General features: G+C 44.1%; 1 protein-coding gene across 3 annotated transcripts in view; it reads right to left on the bottom strand.

Moving 5' to 3' along the window:
• LOC134933240 (uncharacterized) overlaps positions 1-25,463 on the bottom strand; it is a 265,045-nt gene that overhangs the window by 171,557 nt on the left and 68,025 nt on the right. For 2 of the 3 annotated variants that reach the window (XR_010179649.1, XR_010179648.1), the window contains exon 2: positions 23,694-23,958. The exons of the other annotated variant lie outside the window; for it this stretch is intronic. The gene's annotated coding sequence lies outside the window, so the exon portion shown is untranslated. The remainder of the gene's footprint in view (positions 1-23,693; positions 23,959-25,463) is intronic. 3 annotated transcript variants of the gene reach the window in all.

Raw genomic sequence — 25,463 nt, 5'->3', positions numbered from 1 at the left:
AAATATTGATACCCTGGATAGGGACAGTATATTATTAACTATAGAGCATTTAAAGGATGCATTACTATATATGCGAGATGCACAGAGGGATATTTGCACCCTGGCATCTAGAGTGAGTGCGATGTCCATTTCTGCCAGAAGAGCGTTATGGACGCGACAGTGGTCAGGTGATGCGGATTCCAAACGACATATGGAAGTATTGCCGTATAAAGGGGAGGAGTTATTTGGGGTCGGTCTATCGGACCTGGTGGCCACGGCAACGGCTGGAAAATCCACCTTTTTACCCCAGGTCACCTCTCAGCAGAAAAAGACACCGTCTTTTTAAACTCAGTCCTTTCGTCCCCATAAGGGCAAGCGGGCAAAAGGCCACTCATTTCTGCCCCGGGGCAGAGGAAGGGGAAAAAGACTGCACCAGGCAGCCTCTTCCCAGGAACAGAAGCCCTCCCCCGCTTCTGCCAAGTCTTCAGCATGACGCTGGGGCTCTACAAGCGGACTCAGGCACGGTGGGGGGCCGTCTCAAGAATTTCAGCGCGCAGTGGGCTCACTCGCAAGTGGACCCCTGGATCCTGCAGGTAGTATCACAGGGGTACAAATTGGAATTCGAGACGTCTCCCCCTCGCCGGTTCCTGAAGTCTGCTCTACCAACGTCTCCCTCCGACAGGGAGGCGGTAGTGGACGCTATTCACAAGCTGTATTCCCAGCAGGTGATAATCAAGGTACCCCTCCTACAACAGGGAAAGGGGTATTATTCCACGCTGTTTGTGGTACCGAAGCCGGACGGCTCGGTGAGACCAATTTTAAATCTAAAATCCTTGAACACTTACATAAAAAGGTTCAAATTCAAGATGGAGTCACTCAGAGCAGTGATAGCGAACCTGGAAGAAGGGGACTATATGGTATCTCTAGACATCAAAGATGCTTATCTCTATGTCCCAATCTACCCTTCTCACCAAGGGTACCTCAGGTTTGTGGTACAAAACTGTCATTATCAGTTTCAGACGCTGCCGTTTGGATTGTCCACGGCACCACGGGTCTTTACCAAGGTAATGGCCGAAATGATGATTCTTCTTCGAAGAAAAGGCGTCTTAATTATCCCTTACTTGGACGATCTCCTGATAAGGGCAAGGTCCAGGGAACAGTTAGAGGTCGGAGTAGCACTATCTCAGGTAGTGCTACGTCAGCACGGGTGGATCCTAAATATCCCAAAATCACAGCTGATTCCAACAACACGTCTACTGTTCCTGGCGATGATTCTGGACACAGTCCAGAAAAAGGTGTTTCTCCCGGAGGAGAAGGCCAGGGAGTTATCCGAGCTAGTCAGGAAACTCCTAAAACCAGGCCAAGTGTCTGTGCATCAATGCACGAGAGTCCTGGGAAAAATGGTGGCTTCTTACGAAGCGATTCCATTCGGAAGATTCCATGCAAGAACTTTTCAGTGGGATCTGCTGGACAAATGGGCCGGATCGCATCTTCAGATGCATCAGCGGATAACCCTATCTCCAAGGACAAGGGTGTCTCTCCTGTGGTGGTTACAGAGTGCTCATCTTCTAGAGGGCCGCAGATTCGGCATTCAGGATTGGATGCTGGTGACCACCGATGCCAGCCTGAGAGGCTGGGGAGCAGTCACACAGGGAAGAAATTTCCAGGGCTTGTGGTCAAGCATGGAAACGTCTCTTCACATAAATATCCTGGAACTAAGGGCCATTTACAATGCCCTAAGTCAAGCAAGGCCTCTGCTTCAGGGTCAGTCGGTATTGATCCAATCGGACAACATCACGGCAGTCGCCCACGTCAACAGACAGGGCAGCACAAGAAGCAGGAGGGCAATGGCAGAAGCTGCAAGGATTCTTCGCTTGGCAGAAAATCATGTGGTGGCACTGTCAGCAGTGTTCATTCCGGGAGTGGACAACTGGGAAGCAGACTTCCTCAGCAGACACGACCTCCACCCGGGGGAGTGGGGACTTCACCCAGAAGTCTTTCAAGTGATTGTAAACCGTTTGGAAAAACCAAAGGTGGACATGATGGCGTCCCGTCTCAACAAAAAACTGGACAGATATTGCGCCAGGTCAAGGGACCCTCAGGCAATAGCGGTGGACGCTCTGGTAACACCGTGGGTGTACCAGTCGGTGTATGTGTTCCCTCCTCTGCCTCTCATACCCAAAGTACTGAGAATCATAAGAAGGAGAGGAGTAAGAACTATACTCGTGGCTCCGATTGGCCAAGAAGAACTTGGTACCCGGAACTGCAAGAGATGCTCACGGAGGACCCGTGGCCTCTACCTCTAAGAAAGGACCTGCTCCAGCAGGGACCTTGTCTGTTCCAAGACTTACCGCGGCTGCGTTTGACGGCATGGCGGTTGAACGCCGGATCCTGATGGAAAAAGGCATTCCAGATGAAGTCATCCCTACCCTGATCAAAGCCAGGAAGGATGTAACCGCGAAACATTATCACCGCATTTGGCGAAAATATGTTGCGTGGTGTGAGGCCAAGAAGGCCCCCACAGAGGAATTTCAACTGGGTCGTTTCCAGCATTTCCTGCAAGCAGGACTGTCTATGGGCCTAAAATTAGGATCCATTAAGGTTCAAATTTCGGCACTGTCGATCTTCTTCCAGAAAGAACTGGCTTCAGTGCCTGAAGTTCAGACGTTTTGTCAAGGGGGTACTGCATATACAGCCTCCTTTTGTGCCACCAGTGGCACCTTGGGATCTAAATGTAGTTTTAGGGTTCCTAAAATCACATTGGTTTGAACCACTCACCACTGTGGAATTAAAATATCTCACATAGAAGGTGGTCATGCTGTTAGCTCTGGCGTCAGCCAGGCGTGTCTCAGAATTGGCGGCTTTGTCATATAAAAGCCCTTACCTAATTTTTCATTCAGACAGGGCAGAATTGAGAACTCGTCCTCAATTTCTCCCTAAGGTGGTTTCAGCGTTTCACATGAACCAACCTATTGTGGTGCCTGCGGCTACTAGGGACTTGGAGGACTCCAAGTTGTTGGACGTAGTCAGGGCCCTGAAAATATATGTTTCCAGGACGGCTGGAGTCAGAAAATCTGACTCGCTGTTTATCCTGTACGCACCCAACAAGCTGGGTGCTCCTGCTTCTAAGCAGACGATTGCTCGTTGGATTTGTAGTACAATTCAGCTTGCACATTCTGTGGCAGGACTGCCACAGCCAAAATCTGTTAAAGCCCATTCCACAAGGAAAGTGGGCTCATCTTGGGCGGCTGCCCGAGGGGTCTCGGCTTTACAACTTTGCCGAGCAGCTACTTGGTCAGGGGCAAACACGTTTGCAAAATTTTACAAATTCGATACCCTGGCTGAGGAGGACCTGGAGTTCTCTCATTCGGTGCTGCAGAGTCATCCGCACTCTCCCGCCCGTTTGGGAGCTTTGGTATAATCCCCATGGTCCTTACGGAAGTCCCAGCATCCACTAGGACGTCAGAGAAAATAAGAATTTACTTACCGATAATTCTATTTCTCATAGTCCGTAGTGGATGCTGGGCGCCCATCCCAAGTGCGGATTGTCTGCAATACTTGTATATAGTTATTGTTACAAAAAAATCGGGTTGTTTATTGTTGTGAGCCATCTTTTCCGAGGCTCCTACGTTTATCATACTGTTAACTGGGTTCAGATCACAGGTTGTACAGTGTGATTGGTGTGGCTGGTATGAGTCTTACCCGGGATTCAAAATCCTTCCTTATTATGTACGCTCGTCCGGGCACAGTATCCTAACTGAGGCTTGGAGGAGGGTCATAGGGGGAGGAGCCAGTGCACACCAGCTAGTCTAAAGCTTTTACTTTTGTGCCCAGTCTCCTGCGGAGCCGCTATTCCCCATGGTCCTTACGGAAGTCCCAGCATCCACTACGGACTATGAGAAATAGAATTATCGGTAAGTAAATTCTTATTTTTTACTTGCAATGCCGATCCCACGGGACCGTGCATCAGCATCGCAAGGACTATACACACAGTGCGCTATGCACTATATTTTCTTACAAACTGAAATCTAAATTGCAGTGTAAAAAGAAAGCATCCAGTATTTGACATGCACAGAAACAATGTAACCCACCCAAATCTGAATCTCTATGCACATGTTACATCTGCCCTACCTGCAGTGCAACATGGTTTCACCTAATTGCTAACTTTTTTGGTTGGCTGAATAACCCCCTAAGCTCCACGCCCCTCGTACCAGGAAGAAAAAAAAAACATAGCTAATAGGCTGCAGCCAATGGCCGAGAACCATTGGATCTCCACTCTAATGGTAAAACCATCAACCATTGGTGGCAAACGATCGATGGTTGTTAATCATTGATGGTCAGTGGCCCTCCCTAAGCTTAGTGCGTGAAAAATCAGAGGGATGTGTAGAGATACAGCTTATTCCATATAGGAATGGGCTTATTAAGAAATGGTATTGTTCAAATTGTATGTTGTATCATGTATATTCTGTATGAAGAATGTTCTTTCATTCTGGTTGACAAATTTAAAGCCTGTAATTAACTAGTCAGGGTCTGCACTAAGCCATTTGGTTGTAAGGAAGTTAATGTCCACATCATGAGGTCGAGTGTAGGAGACAATTTATTTTACAAAGGTGATCTCTGGAGATAATAAGACAATACAAGGTCTTCTAAAGAAAAGGGGAAGTTCTAATAAGGGGTTTCCTGCAGCTGGGCTTGTTATCCATCATGCATACTTCTGACAAGCTATGTGGTGAATTCTCTCTAGCCCCTGCTTATCTGTCAGGAAAACCCTGGGTTGAGAGCACACAAAAGACAGACAGGTATGGACCACAAACAATTACTTCTGGCATTGAAAGGATTAGAGCCCAAGGGTGTTGGGGGGGGTGTCAAGGAGCAGTGCTGAAAGGATTAAAATGTATGTCTGTAGCTGATTGATTGTCATTCACTGAAGGTAGCTAGACAGCTAGGATGCCCACATTGTTTCAGGAGTGGCCTTACATTAAGAAACACTGCTCAATTGCGAGGTGCTATGTGAACTATGTTTTATCCTTTTTATTTTCTTTGAAATTGATTATAATCTGTGTGTACTTATAATCATATACTCTTTGTACATTTTTTTTCTAACTTAGCTTTGAAGTTATTCTTGAAATGAAAACGTAATGTTTAGTTCTGATATTCTGTGTTTGTAGACCTAGTATATGGCATGGTGAGGCACATGCTACTGATTTTTAAGGCATATATGCTGTTAGGCCGATCGAAGGGCCGCTGCTGGAGGATTTACTGTGCTTCCTAGAATTTCCTTAGTAGTGGCAGACCAATATATTTTATCGTTAAGATAAGTTGCAAAATACCAACGTCATGACTGCCTGACGTGGAAGGAGTTCTGAGTGCGGGCAAATTCATGACAATATAGATAGATTGATATTATTTGATACTAACCAGGGGGTCAGAACCATTTTCCCAGTGACCGCTCTACTATTCATGTTCAGATCTCTGAGAAAATTGCAGCATTCTCCCTGTGAGATCTGTGGTGCTGATGGACAGGTAAATATTGTCTATGGAAACATGGAGTGAGGTGTGGGTTCTCCCTGGACCCAGTGGTAGTATGCACTGCATACCCTGCACCCATTATAGATATACACCTATGCTCCTAACTTTAAATGTGTCAGTGTTTTTAAAACTTATAAAGGTAGTTGTGATACTTACTTAATTTAACAGAGGTGGACACTATGCAGATGTTTGCCCAGTTGAGCGATTTTTTTTGTACTCCACATGCATTGTGATTATAGACAGCGGTTGCACTGAGAATTTGGACGCAGAGTGATTGACAATCAGTGTACATTTATGTAAGGAAACGGGCTCGTCAAATGCAGGAATGTCGCAAGTGTTCTGTGGGCGTGCCACATCCAGTGAGTATGCAGTTGAACTGACTCCGCAGGCTTAGGGCCTGATTCAGATTTGTACACAATGCCGATGCTAGCTCAACTGAACTCTTATCAGTAGACTGAACATGTGCCGCTCGCAGTGATAATTTATTCGCAGAGTAATTGCAAGGAATTGAAAGGAAGGAACCATTTGTGGGAGATAACAGTGAGTCAGCAAAAATGCAGGCATGTAATGGCCTTTTTCGATCATGTCTCTGCCTTCAGGTGCAAACATTTATGTAAGGATGCTTCATATGTGTACACCATTGCTGAGGACTTTGCGATGATTAACAAGTATGTAGGCTGAATAATCACAGCTGCATAAGCCTGTGCGTACAAATCTAAAGGGCCATATACACGGGAGAGATGTGTGCTGAGCGAACCGCTCAGCACACATCTCTCCCGCTGCTCAGCACAGCGCGATGTGTGCTGAGTGATGCAGGTGGAGGACGGGGGGCCTCTCATTTCATCCAGCAGGTGAAATGAGCGACGTGCTAGATTGGCCTGCCCGCGCTGTGCTGAGCGGGGGGAGAGATGTGTGCTGAGCGGTTCGCTTAGCACACATCTCTCCCCACATCTGCCAGTGAGTACTGGTCTTTAGCAATCTAGTCAGATTGCTTAGATTTTAAGCATGGATCTCTCCGTGAGTACCCCCCTTAAATCAGGCGCTTAATTCCTTCAGACGTTCTGAGCAACAGGGCCGGCTCCAGGCACGTTAGGCTAGAGCGGCCACGCGGGCGCCACCCTTAATGGGCGCTGCACGGCCGCCATATTTGTGCCTGGAGCCAGCCTGCAGTGCTTGTGTGCACGGCTGGCCTAAACGCTTGTGTGCGCGGCTATGCGGCACCTGACATCAGACGCCAGTGCCGCACAGCGCGTATACCGCGCACACAAGAGGTTTACAAGAGTCCACCCGCGCCCTCAGCGGCACTCCCCCTCCCGATACCATCGTAGGTATCGTGGGAGAATTTATGGATCGGGCACTGTGTGGGGGTATATCTTGCACTGTGGGGGTATTTATGTATCTGGCACTGTGGGGTCATTTCTGCACTGTGGGGGCATTTCTGCACTGTGGGGGCATTTCTGTATCTGGCACTGTGGGGGCATATCTGCACTGTTGGGGCATTTATGTATCTGGCACTGTGGGGGCATTTATGTATCTGGCACTGTGGGGCATATCTGCACACTGTGGGGGCATTTATGTATCTGGCACTGTAAGGGCATTTATATATCTGGCACTATGGGGGCATTTTTGTATCTGCACTGTGGGGGCATTTATGTATCTGGCACTGTGGGGGCATATCTGCAATGTGGGGGCGTTTATGTATGTGACACTGTGGGGCTATATCTGGCACTGTGGGGACATTTATGTATCTGGCACTGTGAGGGCATTTATGTATCTGGCACTGTAGGGGCATTTATGTATCTGGCACTGTGGGGGCATATCTGCACTGTTGGGGTGTTTATGTATCTGGCACTGTGGGGGCATATCGGCACTCTGGGGGCGTTTATGTATGTGGCACTGTGGGGGCATTTATGTATGTGGCACTGTGGGGGCATTTCTGCACTGTGGGGGCATTTATGTATTTGGCACTGTGGGGGCATTTATATATCTGGCACTGTGGAGGCATTTATGTATTTGCACTGTGGGGGCATTTATGTATCTGGCACTGTGGGGTGTTTATGTATGTGGCACTGTGGGGGTATATCTGGCACTGTGGGGGCATTTATGTAACTGGCACTGTGGGGGCATTATTGTATCTGGCACTGTGGGGGTGTTTATGTATGTGGCACTGTGGGGGTATATGTGGCACTGTGGGGGTATATCTGGCACTGTGGGGGCATTTATGTATCAGGCACTGTGGGGGCATTTATGTAACTGGCACTGTGGGGGCATTTATGTAACTGGCACTGTGGGGGCATATCTGCACTGTGGGGGCGTTTGTGTATCTGGCACTGTGGGGGCGGTTATGTATCTGGCACTGTGGGGCATATCTGCACACTGTGGGGGCATTTATGTATCTGGCACTGTAAGGGCATTTATATATCTGGCACTGTGGGGGCATTTTTGTATCTGCACTGTGGGGGCATTTATGTATCTGGCACTGTGGGGGCATATCTGCAATGTGGGGGCGTTTATGTATGTGGCACTGTGGGGCTATATCTGGCACTGTGGGGACATTTATGTATCTGGCACTGTAGGGGCATTTATGTATCTGGCACTGTGGGAGCATATCTGCACTGTTGGGGTGTTTATGTATGTGGCACTGTGGGGGCATTTATGTATGTAACACTGTGGGGGCATTTATGTATGTGGCACTGTGGGGGTATATCTGGCACTGTGGGGGCATTTATGTATCTGGCACTGTGGGGGCATTTATGTAACTGGCACTGTGGGGGCATTTATGTATCTGGCACTGTGGGGGCAATTATGTATCTGGCACTGTGGGGGCAATTATGTATCTGGCACTGTAGGGGCATTTATGTATCTGGAACTGTGGGAAAATATCTGGCCCTGCTGGGGAGCATGTCATGTGTATCTAGCACTGCTGGGGTGCATGTCATGTGTATCTGGCACTGCTGGGGGGCATGTCATGTGTAGCTGGCACGGCTGGGGAGCATATTATGTAGTGTTCCCGCTAGGCGTCTGTGGCTAAGCAATGTGTCTCAGTGCTCTATCTGGCGCAAAGTGTCTAACGAGCTCTGCCTGGCGCAAAGTGTCTGACGTGCTCTGCCTGGCGCAGTGTGTATTGGAGGTTCTACCTGGTGCAATGTGTATTAGCTGCACTACTGTGTGGTGTAATGCGAATTGCCACTATTATATGGCCACACCCCTTCTCCACGAAGCAACGCCCCAAAATGTTTGCGCACTGTCCATGCTTTGGCATGTAGGTAGGAGAGTGCCAATCATTACAGTATGTACATCATTTTGCCCTCCTAACTTAAAAATGTGCCCTCCCTGTGATCAGCACCCTGCCCTAAAAAGTGAGCACTATCATGTGTAGCTGGCACTGGGGGCATGTCATGTGTAGCTGGCACTGCTGCGGGCATGTTATGTGTAGCTGGCACTGCTGCGGGGCATGTCATGTGTAGCTGGCACTGCTGCGGGGCATGTCATGTGTAGCTGGCACTGCACATTATGTGTATCTGGCACTATACTGGATTGTGTGTAAGGAACACTACTGTGGCTGTTATGTGTAAGGCTGCTAATTGTGTGCGTAGAGGGGGTGTGAAAATATATTTATTTATAGTTTGATTATATGAAGTTATGAGGCCACGCCCACTTTTACAGAAGCCACACCCACAAGCCAGGTTGGGGGGGGGCGCTCTTACATTTTCTCGCTCAGGGTGCTAGTATGCCTGGAGCTGGCGCTGCTGAGCAACAATCGGGTTGCTCTGATGTTCAATAGTGCATCTTTGTAAACAAGCAGCAATTAGAGATAGTGAGTGTCTCTGTACAATTTCAAGCAGCTGCGTCATTCATTAGCATATTTTGGATGAACAGCAGCATACAAAGTTGTGACTAAAACTGCATCCACCTCTAAATAGTTTAAGAGCAAGTAATGAAACTTTGTGTACTGCAGTGGCATAATAACAGATGAATATATATTGTTTTAATCTATATTTAGGGGGTAATTCTGAGTTGATCGCAGCAGGTTCTTTGTTAGCAGTTAGGCAAAACCCTGTGCACTGCAGGGGGGCAGATATAACATGTGCAGAGAGAGTTAGATTTGCGTGTGATGCAGTGGCGTGCGGTGAGGTCAGTGGTGGTGAGGCACTGCAGCCATAATGTCCACCATCAACTGACCCAGCCCTCTGCCACTAATTTGCATCACTGCATTCTCAATCACTGCCGACAATAGCCAAACACTTCCGGGAAACCATGGAATTCGTAATAAAATTGAGGTTTTTGCTGGTGTGTTGTGATTGTCATGCACCGATCAGTGAGATCCGTGCATGCTTATCTGCGAAAAAGGGTGTGAATGGGTTAAAATTTAAAAAGAAATGCGTGGGGTCCCCCCTCCTAAGTATAACCAGCCTCGGGCTCTTTGAGCTGGTCCTGGTTGTTTAAATACTGGGGGAAAAATTGGACAGGGGTTCCCCATATTTAGACAACCAGCACCAGGTTCTTAGTCCGGTCCTGGTTCCAAAAATACAGGGGACAAAAGATGTAGGGGTCCCCTGTATTTTTAAAACCAGCACCGGGCTCCACTAGCCAGAGAGATAATGCCACAGCCGGGGGACACTTTTTTTATTGGTCCCTGCGGCCGAGGCATTACCCCCCCCCCAACTATTCACCCCTGGCCAGGGTTCCCTGGAGGAGTGGGGACCACTTAAATCAAGGGGTCCCCCCCTCCAGGCACCCAAGGGCCAGGGGTGAAGCCCGAGGCTGTCCCCAGCACCCCTGGGCGGTGGGTGCCGGGCTGATAGCGTATAAATAAAAAAGGATATTGTTTTTTGTTGTGGAACTACAAGGCACAGCAAGCCTCACCCACTTGCTGGTACTTGGAGAACCACAAGTACCAGCATGCAGGGAAATAACAGGTCCGCTGGTACCTGTAGTTCCACAACAACAAAAATACCCAAATAAAAACACAACACACACACAGTGAAAGTAAAAATGTAGTAAAACACACTTACGAACTCACACATACTTACCTACATCCCACGACGAGAATCACGTCCACTTGTCCAGTAGAATCCAATAGGGGGACGGGGACCTGTAGGGGAGAAAAAAGTAAAAAAAAAAAAAAAAAAAAAAAGAAAGAGAGAGAGAGAGAGAGAATAAACAGGTGAGAAAGGGCGGGGTGTGCTAACCTCTCCGGCAGCGTTAACTGCCTTTCTTTGCGCTCCCCTGACATCTCCTCGGTAACCTGGCTCCTCCCCTTCCCAGCGATTTTATTCGCTTCTTGTTGTTCACATACACCACCTCCTCACTGCCGCAACCACTCAGGACTCAGCATTGCGGATGCCGCGCTGAGCCTTGGTATTCACTGGCGATGCATGTGCTCATATCACAGCATCCGGAGAGGTAGCTGTGACGTGGAAACAACAGGAGCGAATAGCAGCGCCAGGACGGGGAGGAGCCAGGTTACCGAGATGTCTGGGGAGAGTAGAGAAAGGCATTTAACGCTGCGGGGGAGGTTATTACATCCCACCCAAAAAAAGACACAGGGAATGGGAAAGAGATGAGAAAGAGAAGTGGGAGGAAGGAGTACAGACATGAGCTACTTAAGAACAAAGACAGTAAAAATACATTTACCATAGAGGGAGGGAAGAAGGGAGGGGGGGGGGGGAGAGTGTGAGAGTGAGTGAGAGAGAGAGAGAGAGAGAGAGAGAGAGAGAGAGAGAGAGAGAGAGTGTGAGAGGGAGAGACGAACCTCGGATCAGACGTGCAGCTTCCGGACTCCAGGGTGATTCCAGGTCCTCTCTTGGCGGCGGAAGCAGCAGGTGGCTTCTGTAATCTTCAGGCCGCTGCAGGGGAGACAACTACACGGGGGAGGGAGGCGGAAGGCTCCGACCCTCCACCAGGTGTGGATCAGCAGCAAGCGGCCACCACACATTCCGGCGGGGTCGCGGAGGTTAACGCACCGGCGGCGCCGCGATGACAAGACAGGAGGAGAGGGAGGTGAGTGACGCCGCAGCGTGTGGGTGATTGGACCAGCGGATCCAGCCCTGGATCCGTTGTCCAATCACATCAGGCCCTGTCCCAGAGGTACTTCTACTAGTGCCGCTGTATCGTAGTTTTTTCAATGGGCTTTTGCAGCCCAGTCCTTGGCCCCGCCCCCCACTTTTTGCCCATTAACACTGACAACGGGAGGCACTGCTAGCAGTGCCTCCTATTCTAGTTTAATGTCTCAAAAGGATTAGAGTATTATAACGAAGATACATATGACACATAATATGTGTCATATGTATCTTCCTTGCATTATTTTCATCATAAATGACAGGGGAGGCACTGCCTCCCCTGACTGCACGTCCCTGGTGTGGTGTGTTCAATCTGCAATCTAAATTGCAGTGTAAAAACAAAGCAGACAGTATTTACCCTGCACAGAAACAAAATAACCCACCCAAATCTAACTCTCTCTGCAAATGTTATATCTGCCCCCCCTGCAGTGCACATGGTTTTGTCCTACTGCTAACAAAATTTCTGCAGCGATCAACTCAGAATTAGCCCCTTAGTTACAATTGAATAAAAATGTAAAGTTATATTTGGGTTTTAAACAACCCAACACATTAACTGTAATTTCTTGATTATATTGTTCCTAAGTGGGTACTGTATAAGCGGCTAGCACATAGGGGGTCATTCCGAGTTGTTCGCTCGTTATTTTTTTCTCGCAACGGAGCGATTAGTCGCTAATGCGCATGCGCAATGTCCGCACTGCGACTGCGCCAAGTAAATTTGCTATGCAGTTTGGAGTTTTACTCACGGCATTACGAGGTTTTTTCTTCGTTCTGGTGATCGGAGTGTGATTGACAGGAAGTGGGTGTTTCTGGGCGGAAACAGGCCGTTTTATGGGAGTGTGTGAAAAAACGCTACAGTTTCTGGGAAAAACGCGGGAGTGGCTGGAGAAACGGAGGAGTGTCTGGGCGAACGCTGGGTGTGTTTGTGACGTCAAACCAGGAACGACAAGCACTGAACTGATCGCAGATGCCGAGTAAGTCTGGAGCTACTCAGAAACTGAACGGGGGAAGACATATAGTCTATATGGCTGTGCACAGGCTCAGTTAATATATACAGAAGATAGGAAAAAATGAATTAACCCAAAAAACCAGCAATAGGAGTCAAAATTGGAAAGGTCAAATTGCCATTACCCATCTATATTTAGCTGGAGGTGCACCTGTAAGCATTATACAGTATCTAGAAAAAAGAGAGGAAGATGACCACAAGACGGTCATCTGCCTAAGAAGGCTTACTTTGTGATGCACTCTTTTATTTTGTAATAATTATATAATTAAAACTTAACATTTATTTAATATTGTTATAATATTGTGGCCAAAAATAGACATAAACAACAAATATTGGTCAATATTGACCTGTAGGTATATATAAACAATTAAGGTTTAACTAATAAATATTAATTTTGTATATACCCATACTTATGTTGTAACAATGAAAAGCAAAAAGTGAAAATATAAATCAATTTTAAAACGGGTTGATAAGCAATCACAGAGATCCTTCCAAAATAATTTATACTGGGTCTCTATTCGATTACCCGATTAGCGGTCCACGTTGTCTCAGTTAATGCACTTCTCCTTTGATTAGGTGAGAAAAGAGAATCATGTCCTCTAATTAGGCAGGAGCAGTGGGTATTAGTTAAATCACAATAAGTGATAACCACCAACACACCTTAGAGCCTTAGAGTATTAATCAAATTACCAAATTGTGATCCAACATCCCAGCCATAAGTCATGGATGTAAATACACACTGGTTGTCATTTACCAGATGATATAACCGTTTATCAATATAATCACTGTGTCCTTTAAGCCTGCATATATTCTAGAACACAGTAAAACAAATAATTATCGTTGTAATAGATGGATAATAGTGGATGTATTTGGCTGATAAAGGTCAGTGCCAATCAGATCACCTGCCAATATAATGAGGCGAACAAGTGATATCACAATAAATGACTGATTGCGGATACAAATGGCAAAAAATAGGGGGAGGTGGGGGGGTTTTCGCCAATCAAATCACCTATAACAGAGTAATGCCATCAGAGGGTGTTTAAACATTAATCAGCATAAACATTGTACCGTAACGTTTAAATGTGCCAGCCTGTATAAAATCAATCCTTGTTTGGGTCAGGCTGCATAAGTTAAATGCAACAAAACACACCTTCCCAGGTCAATGATCCATACAGTATGTATGCAGATAATCCAATTTATACATATTTAGATGACCATATACATAGAGAGGGTAAACATGTAACTGAATTTCTCTGAGAGGGTGCAGATGTCCCAGCAACTATCGGTCAATTCCCCTTTCTGCTGTCGTCCCATGTGAATCAAATCAGTGAATGGGAACGATGAGAGTTCGGGTCATACCGGTTGTTGGGACAGAAGAAAGAAGTGCGAGTTACTTCTGCTGTCCACAAACCGGACCTCCACTCCCCTGTTGTGTCACCACAGTGCAGGGGCAGCGGGAGACCTATCGTGGATGAGAGAGCCGCTCTGAGTCGTATAGAGAGCGGGTGTGTATCGGCATTAGTGTGTGCACGCTGAGTGCAGCGGACCGCTCACGTGACCAGACGCCGGGTCGGGTTTGAGAATTCCACGCTCCCGGAGACAGTGTACGTCTGGATTACCAATTGATGACGTACGTTTCACCACGGGCTTGTTCACATCAGTGTCTGACAGGTCTGCCAGAGCTGTTTAAATAGCAAAGCTTTTAGTGTCACCGCTTACACTTGTACAGATTAATTAGACTGTAAAGTCCTAATAATTAGGTGAAGTGATGCGATTTCGGTTCTAACATAATGAAATGAAATAAAATCAAATGTCTGACCTTATAAAGTAAATTGGTGATGAGTTAACTGCTAATGTTGCTATTTACAATAGCAGTAATCATTTAGACGGACAAATAAATTAATTGAAAATTTATTGGATCAATTATCCTGATTGCAAAGTGTGGATATAATTTAAACATAATTTGTATCCATTGAAAGCTGGAGAGGAAATTTAGAAAGTCATGATTGGGGTTAAGCTAAAAGTATATTCCTCCATACGGGATTTAAGAAATATCCTATAGACCAAAGAACAAATAACAGGATCAACTCTAGTCATTAATGGTATAGAGATAATAGTTATACCAAATACTGTCTTCGGTATGTTCAAGTGTTATATTTGTTAATTAGCCATAAATTGTTATAAGTATGTTTAAATGTTACCACAGTAATCTATAGTTATCCTAATGTACAAACCTACGGTATGCTGAGAAGATACCTGGGTCTTTATTTAATTACCCCACTTACTTTACTATTTTAGCAAAGAATAGTAAGAGGGAAAGGAAAAAGAGAAAAAAAATATATATATATAAATAATAAAAAACGAGAGGTTAGGAGATATGGTGATTAGTTATAATTTTTTTGTACATTATTTAAAAAGGTTTTAACTGTATATAACTAATGTAACGAATTCAAAAAATACTAGTTAGTAACAATATAGGTCTATATGACTCACAAATACTTTTATTGTATATAGGGAAAGAGGGGCCCCATCGAGGCTATTATGCTTACTCTAATCAGATGAAATTACATCTTGAGTATATGAGGAGTGAAAGATCCCTCTAGGGAAAATATATATGGAGTGTGCCCCCAAAAAACCTCAGTGGGAGAGTCAAACCATCCCCCATATAATGAGCATGAAACGTATCCTGGTACCTCCAGTGCGAGAAAGGAGTGGGGATATATCCCATAGGCAGGAGAGTGTGCGTAACTGTTTTACAATCTAATAATGTACTGGCCAAAATTTTATTCTGCTTAGCTTGCTAGTGCCAGTGTGTAGAGACTATGGGTAGATGTACATAATGGCTACTATGCCAATTAATGGCTTGTAAGTTGCTATAGCTGTTTTAGACATACAGAGTAAGGTTATCTAAAGAGGTTCTATAGATTGAGTTGTCTAAATAGATTATATCAATCGAGTCCTGAGATAGTGCCTAATAGCTTGAATTTGTCGTGCTGTATAGAGAGTATATTTATACATACATGTAAACAGTACACTTAATAGATGTTATCAAATATGTCACGTTGGTAAAAAGACACTGTAATTTATACTCTCATTAAGGCCACCCGGGGCAACTGTATTAAGCCTGAAGATCTATTCACTTTCCAGTTTTTGCAGTTCTCTTTCAGAGTCTCCACCTCTGATGCCCATTTTTAGTTTGTCCAGGCAGAAGAATTTGAGTCCATGAGTGGATTTGGAGTGCTGATAATAGAAGTGTCTGGCAACCGTTGTTCATTGCCTAAATCTTGCCAGATCTGATTCCACATTTCTAATGTTGCCCATATGCTCCATAATCCTCACTTTGACCTTTCTTGTGGTCATGCCCACATACAACTTCTTGCAGGGACATTGGATGCAATAAATCACATTTGATGATTGACAGTTAGTGAACTCCTCTATCTCAATTTTCTTACCATCCCTATCTCTAATTATGGGACTACTTTCCACACAATCACAGACCTTGCATTTTCTGCAGGGATAGGTTCCTTTAATTGTAGGTTTCCACTTGGATGTTTGACAAAAGTGACTTCTCACTAATTTGTCCCTGAGATTGGGTGATCTCTTCCAACTCATTGACACTGATGAGTCAAGATTGGAGGAGAGATCCGGATCGTTAAGGAGTATGGGCCAGTGTTTATTGATAGCATTCTTAATCTCACGCCACTCTTGACAGAAACTGCCTACAAATCTGAATTTTTCAAGAGAGCAGGAGAATTGAAAAACAAAAAAGGAAGGTGGCAAACCCAAACTCAGATTTGTAGGCAGTTTCTGTCAAGAGTGGCGTGAGATTAAGAATGCTATCAATAAACACTGGCCCATACTCCTTAACGATCCGGATCTCTCCTCCAATCTTGACTCATCAGTGTCAATGAGTTGGAAGAGATCACCCAATCTCAGGGACAAATTAGTGAGAAGTCACTTTTGTCAAACATCCAAGCGGAAACCTACAATTAAAGGAACCTATCCCTGCAGAAAATGCAAGGTCTGCGATTGTGTGGAAAGTAGTCCCATAATTAGAGATAGGGATGGTAAGAAAATTGAGATAGAGGAGTTCACTAACTGTTAATCATCAAATGTGATTTATTGCATCCAATGTCCCTGCAAGAAGTTGTATGTGGGCATGACCACAAGAATGGTCAAAGTGAGGATTATGGAGCATATGGGCAACATTAGAAATGTGGAATCAGATCTGGCAAGATTTAGGCAATTAACAACGGTTGCCAGACACTTCTATTATCAGCACTCCAAATCCACTCATGGACTCAAATTCTTCTGCCTGGACAAACTAAAAATGGGCATCAGAGGTGGAGACTCTGAAAGAGAACTGCAAAAACTGGAAAGTGAATGGATCTTCAGGCTTAATACAGTTGCCCCGGGTGGCCTTAATGAGAGTATAAATTACAGTGTCTTTTTACCAACGTGACATATTTGATAACATCTATTAAGTGTACTGTTTACATGTATGTATAAATATACTCTCTATACAGCACGACAAATTCAAGCTATTAGGCACTATCTCAGGACTCGATTGATATAATCTATTTAGACAACTCAATCTATAGAACCTCTTTAGATAACCTTACTCTGTATGTCTAAAACAGCTATAGCAACTTACAAGCCATTAATTGGCATAGTAGCCATTATGTACATCTACCCATAGTCTCTACACACTGGCACTAGCAAGCTAAGCAGAATAAAATTTTGGCCAGTACATTATTAGATTGTAAAACAGTTACGCACACTCTCCTGCCTATGGGATATATCCCCACTCCTTTCTCGCACTGGAGGTACCAGGATACGTTTCATGCTCATTATATGGGGGATGGTTTGACTCTCCCACTGAGGTTTTTTGGGGGCACACTCCATATATATTTTCCCTAGAGGGATCTTTCACTCCTCATATACTCAAGATGTAATTTCATCTGATTAGAGTAAGCATAATAGCCTCGATGGGGCCCCTCTTTCCCTATATACAATAAAAGTATTTGTGAGTCATATAGACCTATATTGTTACTAACTAGTATTTTTTGAATTCGTTACATTAGTTATATACAGTTAAAACCTTTTTAAATAATGTACAAAAAAATTATAACTAATCACCATATCTCCTAACCTCTCGTTTTTTATTATTTATATATATATTTTTTTCTCTTTTTCCTTTCCCTCTTACTATTCTTTGCTAAAATAGTAAAGTAAGTGGGGTAATTAAATAAAGACCCAGGTATCTTCTCAGCATACCGTAGGTTTGTACATTAGGATAACTATAGATTACTGTGGTAACATTTAAACATACTTATAACAATTTATGGCTAATTAACAAATATAACACTTGAACATACCGAAGACAGTATTTGGTATAACTATTATCTCTATACCATTAATGACTAGAGTTGATCCTGTTATTTGTTCTTTGGTCTATAGGATATTTCTTAAATCCCGTATGGAGGAATATACTTTTAGCTTAACCCCAATCATGACTTTCTAAATTTCCTCTCCAGCTTTCAATGGATACAAATTATGTTTAAATTATATCCACACTTTGCAATCAGGATAATTGATCCAATAAATTTTCAATTAATTTATTTGTCCGTCTAAAACATGGGTCTTCAACCTGCGACCCTCCAGCTGCTGTGGAACTACATATCCCAGCATGCCCTGCCTCAGTTTTAGCATACCTTAATAGCAAAACTGTGGCAGGGCATGCTGGGATGTGTAGTTTCACAGCAGCTGGAGGGCCACAGGATGAAGACCCATGGTCTAAATGATTACTGCTATTGTAAATAGCAACATTAGCAGTTAACTCATCACCAATTTACTTTATAAGGTCAGACATTTGATTTTAATTCATTTCATTATGTTAGAACCGAAATCGCATCACTTCACCTAATTATTAGGACTTTACAGTCTAATTAATCTGTACAAGTGTAAGCGGTGACACTAAAAGCTTTGCTATTTAAACAGCTCTGGCAGACCTGTCAGACACTGATGTGAACAAGCCCGTGGTGAAACGTACGTCATCAATTGGTAATCCAGACGTACACTGTCTCCGGGAGCGTGGAATTCTCAAACCCGACCCGGCGTCTGGTCACGTGAGCGGTCCGCTGCACTCAGCGTGCACACACTAATGCCGATACACACCCGCTCTCTATACGACTCAGAGCGGCTCTCTCATCCACGATAGGTCTCCTGCTGCCCCTGCACTGTGGTGACACAACAGGGGAGTGGAGGTCCGGTTTGTGGACAGCAGAAGTAACTCGCACTTCTTTCTTCTGTCCCAACAACCGGTATGACCCGAACTCTCATCGTTCCCATTCACTGATTTGATTCACATGGGACGACAGCAGAAAGGGGAATTGACCGATAGTTGCTGGGACATCTGCACCCTCTCAGAGAAATTCAGTTACATGTTTACCCTCTCTATGTATATGGTCATCTAAATATGTATAAATTGGATTATCTGCATACATACTGTATGGATCATTGACCTGGGAAGGTGTGTTTTGTTGCATTTAACTTATGCAGCCTGACCCAAACAAGGATTGATTTTATACAGGCTGGCACATTTAAACGTTACGGTACAATGTTTATGCTGATTAATGTTTAAACACCCTCTGATGGCATTACTCTGTTATAGGTGATTTGATTGGCGAAAAAAAACCCACCTCCCCCTATTTTTTGCCATTTGTATCCGCAATCAGTCATTTATTGTGATATCACTTGTTCGCCTCATTATATTGGCAGGTGATCTGATTGGCACTGACCTTTATCAGCCAAATACATCCACTATTATCCATCTATTACAACGATAATTATTTGTTTTACTGTGTTCTAGTATATATGCAGGCTTAAAGGACACAGTGATTATACTGATAAACGGTTATATCATCTGGTAAATGACAACCAGTGTGCATTTACATCCATGACTTATGGCTGGGATGTTGGATCACAATTTGGTAATTTGATTAATACTCTAAGGCTCTAAGGTGTGTTGGTGGTTATCACTTATTGTGATTTAACTAATACCCACTGCTCCTGCCTAATTAGAGGACATGATTCTCTTTTCTCACCTAATCAAAGGAGAAGTGCATTAACTGAGACAACGTGGACCGCTAATCGGGTAATCGAATAGAGACCCAGTATAAATTATTTTGGAAGGATCTCTGTGATTGCTTATCAACCCGTTTTAAAATTGATTTATATATTTTCACTTTTTGCTTTTCATTGTTACAACATAAGTATGGGTATATACAAAATTAATATTTATTAGTTAAACCTTAATTGTTTATATATACCTACAGGTCAATATTGACCAATATTTGTTGTTTATGTCTATTTTTGGCCACAATATTATAACAATATTAAATAAATGTTAAGTTTTAATTATATAATTATTACAAAATAAAAGAGTGCATCACAAAGTAAGCCTTCTTAGGCAGATGACCGTCTTGTGGTCATCTTCCTCTCTTTTTTCTAGCTACTCAGAAACTGCTAAGAAGTGTCTATTCGCAATTTTGCTAATCTTTCGTTCGCAATTTTGATATGCTAAGATTCACTCCCAGTAGGCGGCGGCTTAGCGTGTGCAAAGCTGCTAAAAGCAGCTTGCGAGCGAACAACTCGGAATGAGGGCCATTGTAACACTGTACTTTCCCTGTAAGTAAAAATACACACTGATAAAATATGTTCTGTGGGACATAAAGCGAACTATCATTCCATAGTATTGCACTGTTTTAAGACCTGAGATACTACAATTGCAGCTTTCGGAAAAAGTAAAACGTAGAATCCTGTATATTTCCTTAGCACCTGAAATATTTGATTTGCTTCTTATTCAGTCTGTCATCTCTGCCATTGTTATACCATTAAAGAAGAAAACATTGATGAGTTAAAGAATAAACTGCAATTTCCCATTGGAAATCTGACATGTGAAAATGGTTGCCACAGATCAGACACTAATGATTCTATACACAGCGATTTGAGGGTAATTTTACCTTATTGGTGTTTGAAATCTAACATGACAAAGGTTTTTTTTTTTTCCATAACACCATAAAAAATAGATAATAATGCATTGTTTTAAAGGCTATTAAGTTTAACATGCTAGTCAAAGTGTCAGTGTTGTACATAATGTTTGCCTCCTACAGTTCTGGGATTAATAATTCTCTACTCCGTACAAACTAATTTGTTTCTTGATGATGTCCAGAACTTCACCATGAAATAATAACAATAATTTACATATTTAATCATTAATTTGAGGCAGACAAGGATTATTGGTAGAGATTGGGTGTCATTTCATATTCAAGTCCACTGTACACATTTGAGATCGTAAGAAATGTAAAGCATTACAAAACATTGATAGTTTAAGTTTAAATGGTTACAGCTAGTCCGCCCCGCATGTCTGGTCCTACCCCGCCGCATAAGTACAAAAGCATCGCACAGCGGCAATGCATTTGTACTTGAAGAGCAACTCCCTACCAGTGCAGCTCCTGCACGCTGGCAGGGAGCTACTCGCCGCTGTCCGGGTCGCAGCAGCTGCGTGTGACATCACGCAGCCACCTGCCCCCAGCATGGTCCGGGCACGCCTGGGTTGCCCGGACCGCTCCCCTAAAACGATGGCCAAACGCCGGCGGCCTGCCAACTCCTGCCCAGCGACCGTCTCTGACTGTCAATCAGGCAGAGGCGATCGCAGGGCTGAGACGACCGTCAGCTGTATGGCATGCGCCGTTGTACTGCGGTGCCGGCACGTGCCCAGTTCAGACCTGAATGACTGCTGTGAGAAAATGAACAGCAGCGATCAGGTCTGCATTATGCCCAAAGTTTGTTAACTCTTGGTGTGTAGGGTTTTCTCATTCCTGTGCTGAGACCATTTTTTGACAGTTGCACTCTTAACATTTCAACATCGTTATCACTAATTTATGAAGTACCCACACAAATTTGATCTTGTTTTTTTTTTCAGAAGTCATTGCATTTTCAGAAGCATGCACCATACTGTCAAATGAACACAAATGATAGGGTATCCCACAACTTATATCCTGCCACGTTTTATTAGCAATAATGAGGCAGCTACAGTATGTGTGATAAATGGCAATGCTGTCTCTTGATATATTAACTGTATATTGCGTTACTGAAAGCTTCATCTAGTTAACATCTGCCTGCCCTACTGTTCCCAGCATGTGGTACGAGGCAACCATTTCAACATATGGAATATATATATATATATATATATATATATATATATATATATATATATATATATATACGTATGTACACTATTTCTTTCAGATTTGTGCTATGCTTAATATGATGCTTTGTTATCTGTCTTGACAAAGGTCTTTACTGACCGAAATGTCAACATTTTGAAGATATGAAAGCAATAAACTCTTTTTTTTTTCTTCTCAAGATGCTTTGGTGAGTGCCCCTTTAAATATACTTGTATTTCTCTGGATCCATCTAGAATCTAGCTTAGAGCATGCTTTGATGATTTGACTATTATGAAAATGTGAGTGCGGACTGCTCAATGCAATCGGCTTACAGATGTGTCCAGTGCTTAAAGTGGTCCTAGAGAGGTGGTGGAACTCACCCTCCCACCACGCTTGTGCAATAAAGGAATTGCACGCACCTGCTGAAAAGGGGCGTGATCTCAAAAGGGGCGTGGTCAACCAATAGTATCCTTAATTCAAATTGCACAATAGCAGTATCCCTTATTCATGGTATGACACACATTAGTGCCGCTTATACACAAAGCCCATAGGATTGGTGCCCCATATACAGTGCCCCCAGTAGTAGTGCCCCTTATGTCCCCAGGAGTAATGGGGCACTACTACTGGGGGCACTGTATAAGGGGCACTCTATGAAATGCCCCTGTGCAGATTGCCCCAGTAGTAATGCCCCCATAGTTATGCCCCCAATTGTTATGTCCCCATAGATATGCCCCTGTAGTTCTGCCCCCAGTAGATATGCCCCCTATAGTTATGCCCCCAGTAGATATGCACCCAGTTGGTTTGTCCCCAGTAGATATGCCACCAGTAGATATGCCCCCAGTTGTTTTGTTCCCAGTTGATATGCCCTTAGTAGTTCTGCCCCCTGTATTTCTGCCCCCAGTAAATATGCCCACTGTAGTTATACCCCCTATAGTTATGTCCCCAGTTGGTTTGCCCCAGTAGATATGCCCCCAGTTGGTTTGCCCCCCAGTAGATATGCCCCCAGTTGGTCTCTCCTCCAGTAGTACCACTTACACACAGACAAAATAAAAACAAAGCAAAGAAAAAACACAATACTCACCAGCCCTGCTCCTGCTTCCGGACCGCTGCCCTCGCCCTGGCCACCCGCTCCTCCAAACTATGGGAGACGTCATCTCCCTGGGTTAGGTAAGCCGGATCCAAATGGAAATGACGGAACGCAGTTCCATCCCATTCCGACTCACTTTAACCTCTGAATGTGTCCTCATAAATCTTTGCTGCAGTCATGTCAAAGAGACCCTCTTGGCACCCCAGGTCACATAAGAATCTTCTAGCGTTGAGTGTCTTTTTTTGCTTTTACTATTGCCAAAAAATGCATGTTAGTCTGCTGATTAAAATGATAAGCGGCATGACTATATCCTGTATGTGACTGCAGCTGTATCTGCATACGAAATGCTACAATACAGTGTTTTCCAGGGAAACAAGTCTGCATGTGCATGTTATTTGCATAGCCATGAGTATAAGATGCATTTTCATCAGCAAATGGTGTCCAAAACTGAGTTTAACAGGACCCGTCAGATCATTCACGCCAGGCATCTCCCGCTGCGTGGCATATTGAGGCAATATGGAGTTGTGAGAGCCACACTTGGGAGGAGAGTGAGGGGACATGAATGCTGTTTGCCTTAATGGAGAGCCATATTACAGTGAGGGGAGCTAGATTCCATTGGACACACTGGGCAAGTTGACAAAGTACTGTATGGTATATTTTACAGAGACAGAATATTATGTTAGACAACACATATTTCTAATTTATCAATATGTCAGGTTTCAGCAAAATTTTTATCCATAGCGAAATTGAAAATAATTATATGAGCATGTAAAAGGGCACTCTGGGAGATGCCAGAAGCTTACCCGCAGCCACCCAGGGGGTGCCGGCATAATGACGTCACCAGTTGAAGACAGACGGGTTGAGAAAACTGCAAGTCATGTTGGGGCGGTTGGCAAGGAAGCACTGCTGCGGATGCCATGTAGGGCGGTCTCATCGAATGTATATTAGAGACCCGGAACTGCCCAATATGGAGGTACAGTAACTATGTAAGAGCAGCAGCAGTTGTTAAGAGGGAGAGATAAATGTAGATAAAAGGTGTGCGGATGATCTTCTTATGTCGGCATCAACCTGAGGAGGAAAGGGAGGAGAGGGACATGTGATGTGGGTGTGAAGAGTGATATAGATAAATATCTTGATGGATTAAAAACAATGTTGATAAACACAATATGGACTGCATATAAACCAGGGTATGCAGATGTGCTAATAAATTATATATATATATATATATATATATATATATATATATATATTTAGTGATGAGCGGGTTCGGTTTCTCGGAAACCGAACACCCCCCGAACTTCACCCTTTTTACACAGGTCCGAGCCATACTCGAATTCTCCCGTATGGCTCGGTTAACCCGAGCGCGCCCGAACGTCATCATCCCGCAGTCGGATTCTCGCGAGATTCGGATTCTATATAAGCAGCCGCGCGTCGCCGCCATTTTCACTCGTGCATCAGAAATGTTAGGGAGAGGACGTGGCTGGCGTCCTCTCCGTTTATTCATTGTTGAGTTGATGCAAATATTTGTGCTTATTTATATCATTGTGGGGACTGGGGAGCAGCTTTATATTAATATAGGAGGAGTACAGTGCAGAGTTTTGCTGATCAGTGATCACCAGTTTTATCCGTTCTCTGCCTGAAAAAAATGCTCCTTATCTGTGCTCAGTGTGCTGCATATATCTGTGCTCACACTGCTTAATTGTGGGGACTGGGGAGCAGCTGTATTATATAGCAGGAGTACAGTGCAGAGTTTTGCTGACAGTGACCACCAGTATGCGTTGTCTGCCTAAAAAACACTCCATATCTGTGCTCAGTGTGCTGCTTTATTGTGGGGACTGGGGACCACCAGTATAATATTATATAGGAGGAGTACCGTGCAGAATTTTGCTGACTAGTGACCACCAGTATATAATATATAGCATTACGGTACAGTAGGCCACTGCTGTACCTACCTCTGTGTCGTCATTAAGTATACTATCCATCTACATTCTATACCTGTGGTGCATTTTAGTTTTGCAGTTTGCTGACACAGTGACCACCAGTATACTATATATAGCAGTACGGTACAGAAGGCCACTGCTGTACCTACCTCTGTGTCGTCATTAAGTATACTATCCATCTACATTCTATACCTGTGGTGCATTTTGGTTTTGCAGTTTGCTGACACAGTGACCACCAGTATATATAGCAGTATGGTACAGAAGGCCACTGCTGTACCTACCTCTGTGTCGTCATTAAGTATACTATCCATCTACATTCTATACCTGTGGTGCATTTTAGTTTTGCAGTTTGCTGACACAGTGACCACCAGTATATATAGCAGTACGGTACGAAAGGCCACTGCTGTAACTACCTCTGTGTCGTCATTAAGTATACTATCCATCTACATTCTATACCTGTGGTGCATTTTAGTTTTGCAGTTTGCTGACACAGTGACCACCAGTATACTATATACAGCAGTACGGTACAGAAGGCCACTGCTGTACCTACCTCTGTGTCGTCATTAAGTATACTATCCATCTACATTCTATACCTGTGGTGCATTTTAGTTTTGCAGTTTGCTGACACAGCGA

The sequence above is a fragment of the Pseudophryne corroboree genome, chromosome 6 (assembly GCF_028390025.1).
Source record: "Pseudophryne corroboree isolate aPseCor3 chromosome 6, aPseCor3.hap2, whole genome shotgun sequence".
NCBI lineage: Eukaryota > Metazoa > Chordata > Amphibia > Anura > Myobatrachidae > Pseudophryne > Pseudophryne corroboree.
This window is presented reverse-complemented; position numbering and strand designations above follow the sequence as displayed.